This window comes from Rhinolophus sinicus, chromosome 1 (genome assembly GCF_057876585.1).
Source record: "Rhinolophus sinicus isolate RSI-liver-muscle chromosome 1, RSI-T2T, whole genome shotgun sequence".
In the NCBI taxonomy this organism is placed as follows: domain Eukaryota; kingdom Metazoa; phylum Chordata; class Mammalia; order Chiroptera; family Rhinolophidae; genus Rhinolophus; species Rhinolophus sinicus.
Window position 1 is genome coordinate 141,204,288 of NC_142501.1, and position 14,197 is coordinate 141,218,484.

At 36.5% G+C, this 14,197-nt stretch overlaps 1 pseudogene; it reads left to right on the top strand.

Annotated features, from left to right (window-relative positions):
- The first annotated feature begins 7,590 nt into the window (after nt 1-7,590).
- On the top strand, nt 7,591-13,074 carry LOC109458364 (ATP synthase peripheral stalk subunit b, mitochondrial pseudogene; annotated as a pseudogene).
- Nucleotides 13,075-14,197: the final 1,123 nt, after the last annotated feature.

A 14,197-nucleotide genomic window follows, 5' to 3' on the forward strand; every position in this document is an offset into this window, starting at 1 on the left:
TATAATAGTAAAAAACTAATGTATAGAAACGATTAGGGACCTTATCCTCAAGAAATGAGTGGGTAGCTATACTTGTATTTTGACACCCTTCAATTTTTATTATAAATATTTGCATACACATCTGTATTCCCCCTCCTGCCATGTTTCTACCTGCACAAGCTGAACAACGTACACACACTCTAAAATAGTTTTATTATATTTTGTATTTTTCTGATAAATCTTTTTATTTCCATATGCTAGCAACATATCACTGTCTTTCACAAGCACACACATGCACAGAAGATTATAAATATAAGGTATCTGAGGGGTCATGATGCATTTTGTTATGCATCACACAGTATATAGTACAATCTGCTGAAAATGTGAAGTAAAAGCTAGCTATAAACTTAAAATACTGTTGTCTTGCAAAATATAATTTGAGGAGCTTCTTGCTTTTTGATACATCAATGTCAGTGACAATTCATTGTATTGAAAGCAAGATTTGATGAGAGTCTTTACCCCCAAAGTAAAGCTTAGGCAAATACCCTGTTTCCCCAAAAATAAAACCTAGCTGGACAATCAGCTCGAATGCGTCTTGTGGAGCAAAAATTGATAGAAGACCCGGTCTTATGTTTATTATATTATATTATATTATATTATATTATATTATATTATATTATATTACATTACATTATATTATAAGACCTGGTCTTCTAGTAAAATAAGACCAGGTCTTCTATTAATTTTTACTATAAAAGACGCATTAAAGCTGATTGTCTGGCTAGGTCTTATTTTTGGGGAAACACAGTAGTTGTGGGTTAGAGAATTCATGGTTACTATTTACTCTAATCATATGTATAATCCTGCCTCTTTACCTCTCACTTCTAGTTTATGGCCTCTTTGTGGGGGGGGGTGGCAGGGAAGCATATTAAATCTCAGCACTGTACAAAAGCCGCCATAGAGATAAGTATGTGGATTCAACTGTTGTGAAAACAGAATAGTAAAAATTATAGTCTTTAAGTAGCACTCCGTCATATGATCAGAACATTAAACCAGAGATGGTATAGAAAATTAAAAGTTAGTTACCTGGAACTTTCTGCCACAGGGACTTAAAGGAGTGATTTTCTTTTCCCAGGGATAGAGTATTTGAAATATTTGTAAACTAACATTCCTTGCATTTGACTCAGAGTAGCTCCTGTATGTTAGCCAAGTAGGTATTTAAGATACATTTGCTCACTTGCTTCAATTTGATCTGAGCATATAAAACCACTCAGTTCCACTAACACCTGTTATAGAAATGTAACAAGCATACAAAACATACAGAATTTTAACTGTATGTTCCTAAACATTAGGACTCAATTTATAATTATTGCTGTTTAGAAATAGTACAGTCAATTTTCTTTGCAACAATTCTTTCCCTTACTCTTTTTTATTTCATAAAGTTATCCAGTGTTCTCTTGTGGACTAAGCTATACCCGACTTGGAACTTTGAGACACTAAGACAGTCCTGAGGATCCTCAAGGCCTCAAGAGTAAAGAGCATTTGGGGACTCATAGTCAGATACTGAAATATCCCATCCCCAAAGGAGGGGATGAAGGATAGGTGCCAAGAAGGTGGGAAACTCACCCTACATGTGTGAACATCGTCCTCTGGTTCTGGGTGAGAGCTGGCATGAAGAATGCTTTACATATCAGAGGGTAGCATTACTCAAATGTCCTCTTGCCTATCCAAAAGAGCCATATCCACTTGCAGAGGGGAAAGAAAAGATCTCCCTTAATTTGGAAGCAGCAGAAGACTGGGATGGAACAAAAGTCCACACCATAGCAGTTCAGAGACAGCGCCATTAGAAACAACGCTCTGAGATTTAGAAACTAAAAATAACAGCAACTAAGGAAGAGTTTGAATTATCTAGGATGCAGGGGAAAACGAGGATTCAGAAGACTTATTCCAGCCCTGGATCATCCTTTATGGCCCAGGAAAAACAAAGATTACAATAGACTATCATTGTAATAGATTCCACCAGCACAATAATTTCCCAGAGTTAGCTATTCGAGTACCACTTCCAGGATTTCCCCACCCCCCCCATACCCATATACTACTATTTATATTAGTTACTCAATGTTTTATTTTAAATCACTCACATTTTTTACTTAAGTAGAACTATAAATAGTAGATCAGCATGATTTGCCATACATGAAAATAACCACAACAAAAACAAAAACAATACTTTAGATTTAGTAATTACAGTTTAATAGGTTAAAAATAATTGCAAAAACCACAATTACTTTTGCACCAACCTAATATTAAATTCTAGCTAGAAACAGTTGGGGCAAGACTCCAGGCTTGAGGTTGACTATTCTTGATTAAAAAGGGAGATGGGCAATATTAGAGAAGTGTTAAACACTGGTACAAAAAATGAGACTTTCTCCTTGTCAGAAGGATCAGAAGAGCATTGAATAAAGCAACTTTTCTCATTGTGTGGTTAGATGTTATTCAATGCCAAGTCTGCATACCGCTTCAAATCTCGTCTCATACCTTCAGGGGTGCTGGCCACACTTAAGAAAACACTGCATTAAGAGATTTAAGTTCAAGAGTTAATTAAAGGAAAAGTGTTTCCTCTGAAACAATAAGGAGAAAATATAACAAATTCAGAACTGGCAAGAAAGAAATGAAAAAGATCTCATGTCACAGATTAATATAGTCTACTTACATGATAGTGGAAATTTGAAAACTAGATAGAATCAGAGGACCTGGTTTTTAGTTCTAATGTTGTCATGAGGAAGCACATCTCTTCATTTTTTATATTTGTTTCTTGATGTGTTTAAGTCTTATGTCTTATTACTAAGAAAAAATGAGTGGAGAAGGATTTGAAGAGATTAAGATTGGCAGTCAATAAGAGAAAGGTGTTTAAATACCTATTTAAATATTTATTTAACAATGTCTATTTAAAAGTTTATTTTACCGAAGAAAGAAGAAATGTGGGAATAAAAGAACAAAGATATAAGACAAACAGAAAACAAATTTAAAAAATGGTAGATGTCAATTCTACCTAATCTGTAATTACAGTAAATGTAAATGGATTAAATACTTCAACCAAAAAGCAGAAGTTAGTAGAATGAATTTAAAAATCCAACTATATGCTGGCTACAAAAGAAATAGTTTAGATTCAAAGACACAAATAGGTTTAAAGTGAAAAGGGAAAACTGTAGCCATGCAAACTAGAACCAAAAGAGAGCTTGAGTGGCCATACCATTATCAGACAAAATAAACTTTAAGACACGATTGCCTCTAGAACACTTTTTTCTTAGAAAATAAATCATAAACTTGAACATGTCAAAACATTCTGGCATGGGCAAAGGGTTAGTAAAATCATGGCAGGTCTAAAAATTCTGTTGATCAATGATTTCATTGGGAGCACTGGGTGTGTGTTTGGGGACAAAACTAAGCTCATGCCTCAATGTTAGAATATCCAGCAAATCGCATTGTGTGGAAGAGGTAAAGGTATGGTTTTTATGGAGATTCCGGCCCTAATGCTCAGAATACATAATATCTGCATGTATTCCTTTGGGAAATGTCACTTTACACTGAAATTATACATGTTGACTTAGTATTTAAATGCTTGAACACATATGAAAGAAAACATTAAAAATTAAATTATGATTTCCTTTTCATTTTAGTCTAAATTTAAAGATCACAAAGAGTCATAAAATGGTGGGAAGGGATATTTTATGTTTTTGTATAACTAAATTAAAAAATTCCTGCTCCCCCTCCAAAAACTAATCCAACTACACCAGACCAATCAAACAAATACATACCCAGACCAATCAAACAAAAACCCTAATACAATAATGATCCTCACAAGTTTGAGTGTGCTGTGTTATTCTAAACTAGATTTGGGAGCCATCTGCTGGTAAATTGATGAGTTACATATGATTTTTTAAAAATGGATATATAGTTAGGGTTCCCAGATAGTTTACAGAATGCTTAGTTAAATTCTAATTTCAGATAAACAACAGATGATTTTTTAGCATATAGTACTTGTTCCATATGCCATGTACCTTGTTTTAAATTTACAATTTCACACTTTAAGTGACTCAAATAGGTTTTCTTGAAATCCAGATAGTATGGTTATTTAGGAATATATTTATTGCTATATTCACAAGCTTCAGAAGAAGTATTCGTCTTCCTCTATTCTATCATATACCTGGCTCCTTGTCATTTCTTAATTCAGCTCCTCTTCCTCGATTGTATTTCTTTCCTGCTGCTACACTACCCTACAGTTTCGTATGTAAGGAATCTAGGTCAATTATAGCTGTAAATGAAGACTCCAAAGAGAATTCACTTTATTCTCTGTAGTAACTTAGCTGCAGATTCTACTTATCTTTAATAAAGCAAAAAGTACTATATATATTTATATTTTATTTTTTACCTTTAAATTTTTTTAATTTATATTTTGAAATATATTCAAGCATATTTAAAATACATTCACATGGTGTTAAATTTTTTAAAAATATAAAAGGATATCCTGTGGAAAGTCTCCCACCTCTGTCTCAGGCACCCAAAAGTTCATTGATGCAGAGGCAGCCGATACACACTATGTGATCTTTAGTTATCTTCAGGGACATTATTTTCAAGTAAGAGGATGCAACAGTGTTGTCTCCCAAGAAAAAAAAAGTACCATAAACAACAATAAAATATTTATTTCCTCATAACTATGGCTTTTATTTTTTTTAAAGATTTTTTGTTAAAAAATGTAGGTAGCATACAGTATTATATTAGTTTCAGGTGTACACCATCGTTATTCAACATTCATATACCTAAAGAAGTGATCACCGTAGTAAGTCCAGCAAGCATCTGACACTATACCATGCAGTCACAATATTATTGACTGTATTCCCTGTGCTGTACATGACATCCCCATAACTGATTTGTTTTATACCTGGAAATTTGGACCTCTTATTGCCCTTCACCTTTTCTCCCTTTTCTAATTTTTCAGTTACAGTTGACGTTCAATATTATTTTATATTTTATATTAATTCCAGGTGTACTGCATATGGTTAGACATTTATGTAATTTAAGAAGTGATCCCCCTAACTAGTCTACTACCCACTTGGCACTATATATAGTTATTAACATATTACTGACTATGTTCCTTATGCTTTACTTTACATCTCCATGACTATTTGTCACTACCAGTCTGTACTTCTTCATCCCTTTACTTTTTTCACCCTGCTCCCCAACCCCCATCCCATCTATCACTCCGATAAAACTAGTACTCATTTGACAGCATATGTAGTTATTACAATATGATTGACTATAATCCTTATGCTATACCCTACATCCTCATGACTACTTTGTAACAACCAATTTGTACTTGTTAATCCGTTCCTGTTTTTCACCCACCACCCTAACCCCCTACCAGCTGGCAGCCATCAAAATGTTCTTTGTGTCTATGAGAACAGATAAAGTTCCTGTTTTGTTTGTTTATTTTGTTCTTCAGATTTGACATACAAGTGAAATCTCATTACGTCTGTCTTTCTCTGTCTGACACTCCACTCAACACAATACCCTCCAGGTCCACCCATGCTGCCGCAGATGGCAAGAACCCACTTCCTTCCTTGGCCGAGCAATATTTAACTGTATATATGTACCACCCCCTCTTTATTCATTTTTCTATTGACGGACACCCACGCTGCCTCCACATACTGGCTATTGTAAAGAATGCTGCAATGAACATATGGAGGCACATGTCCCCTCGAAGTAGCATTTTGGGGTTTCTTCAGATAAATACCAGGAAGTAATATCCCTTTACTTTACATCTGTGTGTGTTTTTCAATCTGAAGTGAGTCTCTTGTAGGCAGCATATGTAAGGGTTTTGTTTTCTTATCCATTCAGCCACCGTATGGTTTCGATTGGAGCATTTAATCTACTTACATTGAAACCAGTTGTTGATATATAGCTATTGCCATTTTATTATTCATATTTTTGGTCTTTTTTTTCTTCCCCATCTTAAAGAAGTCCCTCTAAGATGACTTGTAATACTGTTTGGTGATGATGAACTCCTTTAGCTTTTTCTTGTCTGGGAAGCTCTTTATGTGTCCTTTGATTTTAAATGATAGCCTTGTTGGGTAGAGTAATCTTGGTTGTAGTTTTTGCTTTTCATCATTTTGAATAATTCATGCCAGTCCCCTCTGGCCTGCAAAGTTTCTGTTGAGAAATCAGCTGTCAGTCTTATGGGAGCTCCCTTGTAGGTAACTAACTGCCTTTCTCTTGCTACTTTTAGGATTCTCTCTTTTGCCTTTAACCTTTGCCATTCTAATTATAATGCGTCTTGGTGTGGGCCTGTTTGGGTTCATCTTATTTGGGATTCTCTGTGCTGCCTGGGTTTATATTTCTATTTTCTTCGCCAGGTTAGGGAAGTTTTCAGTCATTATTTTTTCAAATAGATTCTCAACCCCTTGCTTTCTCTCTTCTCCTTCCAGTATCCCTATGATGCAAATGTTGTTATGCTTGATTTGTCCCAGAGGTCTCTTAAACTATCCTGAATTTTTGGACTCTTTTTTCTTTTTGTTGTTCTGATTGGGTGTTTTCTGCTACCTTGTCTTCCAAATCACTGATTCTGTTCTCTGCTTCATCTAGTCTGCTGATGATTCCTTCTAAGTGCATTCTTCCTATCAGTTATTGTATTCTTTACTTCTGACTGGTTCTACTATTATGGTTTCTATGTCCTTTTTTTATGCTTGCTATCTCTTTGTTGAGGTTCTCACTAAGTTCCTTGAGCATCCTTATAACCATTGTTTTGAACTCTGTATCTGGTAGGTTGCTTGCCTCTATTTTGTTTAGTTATTTTTCTGAAGTTTTCTCCTGTTCTTTCATTTGGGATGCATTTCTTTGTTTCCTCATTTTGTCTGCCTCTCTGTGTTTGTTTCTATGTATTGGGTAGTGCCGCTGTGTCTCCCAGTCTTGCCACATGTCCTTATGTAGTAGGTGTCACGTGGGGCTCAGTGGCACCATCTCCCTGGTCACCTGAGCCAGGTGCTCCAGGAATGTTCTTTATGTGGGCTGTGTGTGTTGTAGTTGAGCCTTGATTGCTGTTGGCGTCAGTGGGTGGTATTGACTCTCAGGCTGACTGGCTGTGGGGTTTTGCCATGTCCACGGCTTATAGGCTATTGTGTGGGGGGCTTACCCCACAGAACATGATTTGCCTGAGCAGGCACTGGTGCCTGTTGAGACCACCCTTTGTGTGTGCCTCTTGTGGGGCTAATTGTGTAGTGCTCTGCTGTGGTCTGAAACCAACCTCCAAGTATGTTCATTCTGGGGCTCCAGTGCAGGCCCAGGTCAACCATGACCTGTGACCAGCTGGGGACTACTTGGTAGGAGCTACAAAGTGATAACCAGTGCCAAGTCTGGGGTAGTTCTGCAAAAAGCCAGGACACCAGAGGCCTGCTGCCACCTGCTGGCTCCTGTAAGGTTCAGCCGCTGATAAAGCCTCCTGCAGTATACAAGTTGGGTGGGGCGGGATCTCTGTGAGTCAGCAGGGTGGAGCAGCAGAGCTCACCAGACCAATTAGATTCAGATGTGGCCTGTGAGGATGGGCTCAACATAGGAATGATGGCGCCTGCCTGCTGGCTGCATAGGAGAAGAGCTCCACACAGGGAAAGTGTGGACTGTCCCTCCAGTCCTTGTCCTGAAGGTACACAACTCAGTCTCTCCCCATATGTCTCCGACGCCCCCAAAATCACCGTCCCTTTGCTGGAGCCCAAGGTGAGTACTTGTGTGGGCCCTTTAAGAGGACGTCTGGGTTTTTTGCAGCCTTCCTTCCCACCCTGATGGCCAGAATCCCCACTGTTTTTCACAGCCAGAAATTATGGGGCTCTTCTTTCCAGCACCAGTACTCTGGGCTGGGGAGGCTGGTGTGGGGCTGGGGTCCCTCGGTCCTTTGTGGCTGAGATATCGCTCCTGATTTTCAACCACTACATGGTAGTTTGGGGCCAGCCAGTTTTGTGTCTCCACCCCTCCTATTAGTCTCTACGTCACTTCTCCTTTGTATCCTTAGGTATAAAACTTCTATTCAGCTAGACTTCAGATGGTTCTCCAGGTTGATTATTCTATAATTCAGTTGTAATTTTGATGTGTTCACGGGATGAGGCAAGCACAGCGTTTATCTACTCTGCCGTCTTGGATCTCCCATAGCTGTGGTTTTTAATTTAATGATCTAGTTTTGTTTTGCCTGAGGAACAAATAACAAGAAAATGTACTCTCTTAAATATTGGTTGCATCTGAAGGATTGCCTATAGTTGCAAAAATCTATTTAATTAAAAACCTGCATTATAAAATATCACAAGATGGAGATATTGCTCCATGAAAGTGGCAGTTAAAGAGGATAAGGGAAAAAAATCATTTTGTTTCTTTTTGGGCATTTTTCTCTCTGTGTCTTTCTCCCCATCTTCAGTCAATCAAGGTAATGAGATGCATTCTAAGGGCCTATGTTCAAATCCCAGGTTTATCTCTTTCTGCCAATAGTTCTGATTTAAGTTAGCCTTTTGGAGCCTCAAGATTATCTGTAAATACAGGTTATGCCTTTGTTATGAAGTTGGCATTAAGTAATATATTTGAAAATGGCAATGCCCTCCAGCTAAAGCCACCAAGAACACACCTACAGTTGAACAAGTTGAGGTTATTACTCATTGCAGTGAGGGAGAATGTGCACCATAGGGGTCAAGGGGGGCGTCTCAGTAAGAGGGTGTTAGAAAGGACCTATTACAGGATGTGGGCTGTTGTTAGGTGACTTGTGGGAGGGTTCAAGGAAGCAGGGCTCACTCTGGATTGAGCGCTGTCAGGATGCAAGGACAATCTATGACTGGATATCTCAATATTTATTCATCAGGGGGGCAGACTAGAATGAGGTTAAATTCTAAAGGTAAAGAAGCAATAGTGAGGAGTATTAGCTGGGAGAGGGAGCAAGCTGGTATTTTGTGGGTTGCACAGAGACTTTGTTTTTGTCCATACTTCTTTCTTCCTCCTCCTCTTTTCCCTCCTTCTCCTCCTCCTTTTTCTTCTTCTCTTTTATTCAATAATTATTGAGCCCTATTCTAGACATTAGGGCTATGGCAATAACAAGACAGTCTCTGCCACCACAAAACTTACATTGGTACCCCAACTTGAAAAGCACAGCCATAGTATTTTCCCAGGTCACAAACAAGTGAGCATCACCAAAAGAATTTCCAGAGACTCTAAGGATATATGCACTCACCAATTTTCATAATGCAAGAGAACCCAGAATGATTGTTCTGAGCAAGGCAGGCTTGCCTCCATAGCGTTGCCCACTTGGTGTCAACTTTAAATGGAAAAATCTTCTGGAAACAAAACATTTTTAATATTCAACTAGAGAGTGAAAAAAAACTGGACACCGCTGTTCTCAAAAAACAACTACAATGCTACATGTGATTTTTGTATGTGTGCCAATTAAAAATGCTCACCTCTAGTTACTGAAATAAATTTTCTTTTGAGGATGAAAGGTATAGTTACTGAAAGGGCATTGGAAAACATGAAGTAAATTATATTTCAGGAGCCACCAATGCCCTATAGCCAATCTTTCTAATTTTATTGAAAACTAAAAGTAGGTTCTACTCAATCTCCATGTAAAACCCCTCTGCTCTAATTCTGATCATTAATTTTTTTAAACAAAATCTTCTTTAGGAAAATGCCCTTTTTTATTATTGTCAATTTTTTTTCCTCAGGAACTTGAATTTAATAGAGGATTAATATAAATTATAGTACTGAGAAATAAGCAATGCTAATTATGGAGGATTCTATAACTGTGATACATTTAACCCAATAATTTAACAGTTTCTTCATCTCTAAAATGAGCTTTGTGCTTTGGACTTTAATCTTTAGTTTACAGGAAACTTCTAAAATGGAATTGCTAACAAAGCTCTCCAGTTGTTTTAAACACAGAGACCTACTGTTTGGCAAACCTGCTTGATCTTTGTTTCTTTGTTCTCTTCTTGAATCCTGCTGCTCTCGGTTCCATTTCTCTGGGTGTACAGTTTATACTGTTGTTAAACTGCTTTCAAGTTGAAATGTCTGTTCAGGAAAGGTATTCAGGAAGTCTAATAAATAGATGACTTTGCTACTTGACAGCACTGACATTGCTCTGCTTCACATAAACTTTCCACTATCAAATATTGCATGAGAAAATAGCTCTAATCTTCCTCCTTCTACTTTATTTGAACAAAACAACTTAAAATTGGCTATATTTCTGAAAATATTAGATAGTGTATAATAGGTTTGTCAAAATACCTCTCACCTGCTCATAATACTACAGAAGGATATCTGCAGATAAAGATGAAACAAATACTATGAAAAGTTGCTGAGTTTAATGTAATGTACAAAGGAAGTTTGTTATTATATTTTCACTTATTACCTTCAAGACAGGACAATTTCTGATTTTGTGTTAAGAGTAACTGTATTTGCTGTGAGTGCTTATTTAATAAGCTTGATTACTTGAAAATTGTCATTTTCTATTACTTAAGTTAGTAATTGTACTACCTCTGTATAAATGATAGTAGATAATGTATATGATTACACATGGGACATTTAAAATGTTAGTGTATGCACCATATACAAAAATTAACCCAAAATGGATCAAAGGCCTAAATATAAGAGTAAAAACTATAAAACTCTTAGAAGGAAACACAGGAGTAAAGATTTGTAGTCTTGTATTAAGTAATACTTTTAGTTATGTCACCAGAAGCAGAAACAACGAAAGAAAAAATAGATAAATTGGACTTCATCAGAAGTTGAAATATATATCACTAAGAATAAAAACTTTAGTAGCGTAAAGGACAACATCAAGAAAATGAGGAGTGGCCATCTTGCTCCTGCCCCTGACAGACTCTCCCATCTAGGTCACGAGGACGCCAAGACCACCGAGTGTACCCTTGCTGACCACGTTGTCCCAGGTGGTACTTTCTGCTGCCACCACAGCGGCTCCCTCTCTGAGGAACGCAGCCCTCTGTCCAGGGGTATTGCAGGCAACGAGGATCTTTCACACTGGGCAGCCAAGTCTTGCCCCTGTATCACCTCCTGAATGTGGAGGAGAGGTTCATCATGAGATGATCCCTGAGGAATTCTTCCAGTTCCTTTATCCTAAAATCAGTGTAACAGGACCCTATGTGCTCAGAACTGGGCTTATCTTATATTTTTTATCCAAAGGAACATATGTGATTACCCCAGAGACCACCTCTGCCGTATCGACAATACAGCTGATTGTCTATGTAATTAAAAAATATGGTGGTGCTTCTATTGAGGAATTTGCTGATAAACTCAATGAGCAAAAAAATTGCCCAACCAGAAGGGGCAAAACAGGCTTCTGTCAAATACATCCAGGATGCAATTGATTGGGAGAAGTCACAGCAGGCACTGGTTCAGAAGCGCCGTTACCTTTTTGATGTCCAGAGGAATAACATTGCTATGGTCTTGAAGGTTACTTACCGGGACGGCTGCATAGAGCATACAAGGAGGTAAAAAATCACCTGGACTATCATATCTCTGTGCAGAATATGATGCATCGGAAGGAACAAGAGCACAGGATAAGCTGGGCAGAGAAGTGTGTGGTGCAGAGCATCTCTGCACAGCAGGAAGAGATGCCAAGCGCATTACAAATCCAAAAGTTGCTTGCACAGAAGGCCCAAGCACGGCCCGTTCTGTAAATGCATCTATCCCAACTAAGACAGCTAGAAACAGTTAACTGACTGAATGGAAAGTAGTCTATGTGACCAAATCTGTCTTGCAGGCTACTGAAGTTACAGTTTATCCTACCTAAATATGAAGAGCTTGAGTTTCATATAGTGAGAAAGTTTAAACAAATCATTTGAGCAGTGAGATGTTTCTTGTCCTTCTTGCTCTGCATTTTAAATTGTTTCATAATCACTTCTGAATAAACAGTTTGCTTTCAATAAAATTTGGTGCCTGACTAAAGATGACCAAGTTATAGTTTAAATTTGTAATTAATTCTGCCATCTTGCAATAAAGTGACAGTGGAAACAAACAACAACAAAAAAAGAAAATGAAAAGACAACCCACAGAATGGGAAAAAAATTTAAATCATGTATCTGATAGTGTATCCAGAAGATACAAAGAACTCTTACAACTCAACAATAAAAGACATAGTATTAAAAAGTAGACAAAGTATCTGAAGAGACATTTCTCCAAAGAGAAGATACATATGGCCAGTAAGCACATGAAAAAATGCTCAACATCATTAGTCAGTAGGGAAATGCAAATCGAAGTCACAATGATATACCATTTCACATCTTTAAAAAAAAAAGAAAAGAAAAGAACCAAAACACGGAAAATATGCATTGGTGAGGACACAGAGAAATGTCCTCATTTTAAGTATAAAATTATACTTAATACATTGCTGATAGGAATGTACAGTGGTGTAGCTGCTTTGGAAACAAATTGATAATTCCTCAAAAACGTAAACATAATATTGCTATTATACTCAGCAATTCCATTCCTAAGTATATGCCCAAAAGAACTGAAAAAAAGTTGCTGAAACATAAGCTTACACACGAATGTTCATAGAGCAGTATTCATGATAGCCAAAAGGTGGAAACAGTCCAAATGTCTATCACATGATGATCAGGTAAACGAAATGTGGTACCTATACAATGGAATATTATTCGACCACATAAAGGAATGAAGTTCTGATGTATAATGCAACATGGATGAACCTTGAAAACATCATGTTAAATGAAAGAAGTCAGACACAAGAGGCCACCTATTTTATGATTCCATTTATATGAAATATCCAGAATAGCCAAATCCATAAAGATAAAAGATAAATTAATGTTTGCCAGGGGTTGGAAAGGGGGAATGAGGATTGACTGCTAATAGATCCGGGGTTTCTTTTGGGGGTAATGAAAATGTGCTGGAATTAGATAGTGGTGATGGTTGTACAATTTTGTGACTATACTAGAAACCTGAGTTGTATTCTTTAAACTAGAAACTAAGTTGTATACTTTAAAAGGTTAAATTTTAAGCATTTGAATTGTATTTCAATAAAAAGTTGTATGAGAAAAAAATGTCTTTCATATCTGAGATTAAACCCATATAAACCATGTACTCAAATTAATTTTGTCTGATTTATAAACATAAAGGTAACATCAGAGTAATTCTTTATAATGCTATTACATTGTATATATTTACCTGGCTTAAAATTTTAAGTATAAAATTATACTTTATTTTTTGTACTCATATTAACCTGGGGGAAAAATTAAGTTGCAATTTATAAAAATTAAGAGGAAAGAAGCTGGTGGTGGTTCTAACAAAATTGATCAACTTAAAATAATTTTTATAACCATATTAACAAATATTTATTACATCTTTACCATTTGTAAGAGAATGCAATCAGCATTTTGATAGATTATCTACTGTAAGACCAGCACTGTGCCAGTCTCCGTGGGGCTTATATAAAAATTGAATGACATTACTTGCTTGAAATCTGATTAAGGAAAAAAAACTAACATAGCTGAAGCAGATAGGGAACAAATATGTATATATTTTAGGACTGAATGGTAGGTACAGACTACGAGAATTGCAATGCAGAGTGTTTCTTAGTACTCTTGTCTCAAACTTCTCCTTTTATAGATCCTGACTTCATGAAGTAAGTGTGATAGAATTCCAAAAGGGAGCAAACATATCAATCCATTCAATGGACATTTAGTGTGTGTCTACTATGTGCCAGGCATCTAAATCCCAATAATTAACATTATTATAATAATGAAAATAAGTCACAATTTTTATTATAAAAATGAAAATAAGACACAAGTATTATGGGAAGGAAGTAAAAGGGATTTCAATAATTTTAATAGCAGGTCTGTTTCACTGTTGAACTTCCACAGTTCAGTCTTATCCTGTGATAATTATATTAACAACCTAAATGGAGAAGCAATGAAATTCATGGTTAGAAACCACAAGTGTTTTTGAAGGGGCCCATGTTTATACATACAGATATATTTATATTTTTCTATTATCAAAGAAATATTCAAATTGGATGCTATAAACATTAAATCAGAATTTAATGCTATTTTTTCAGGGTAGACAGCATGAAATTAAGATACCATTTAACTTTACCATTATTTTTTTTTCCTCCAGAAAAAACATAAGGAATTCTGGACTCTATAGTCAGAGACTGACTGAGGTCCTCACC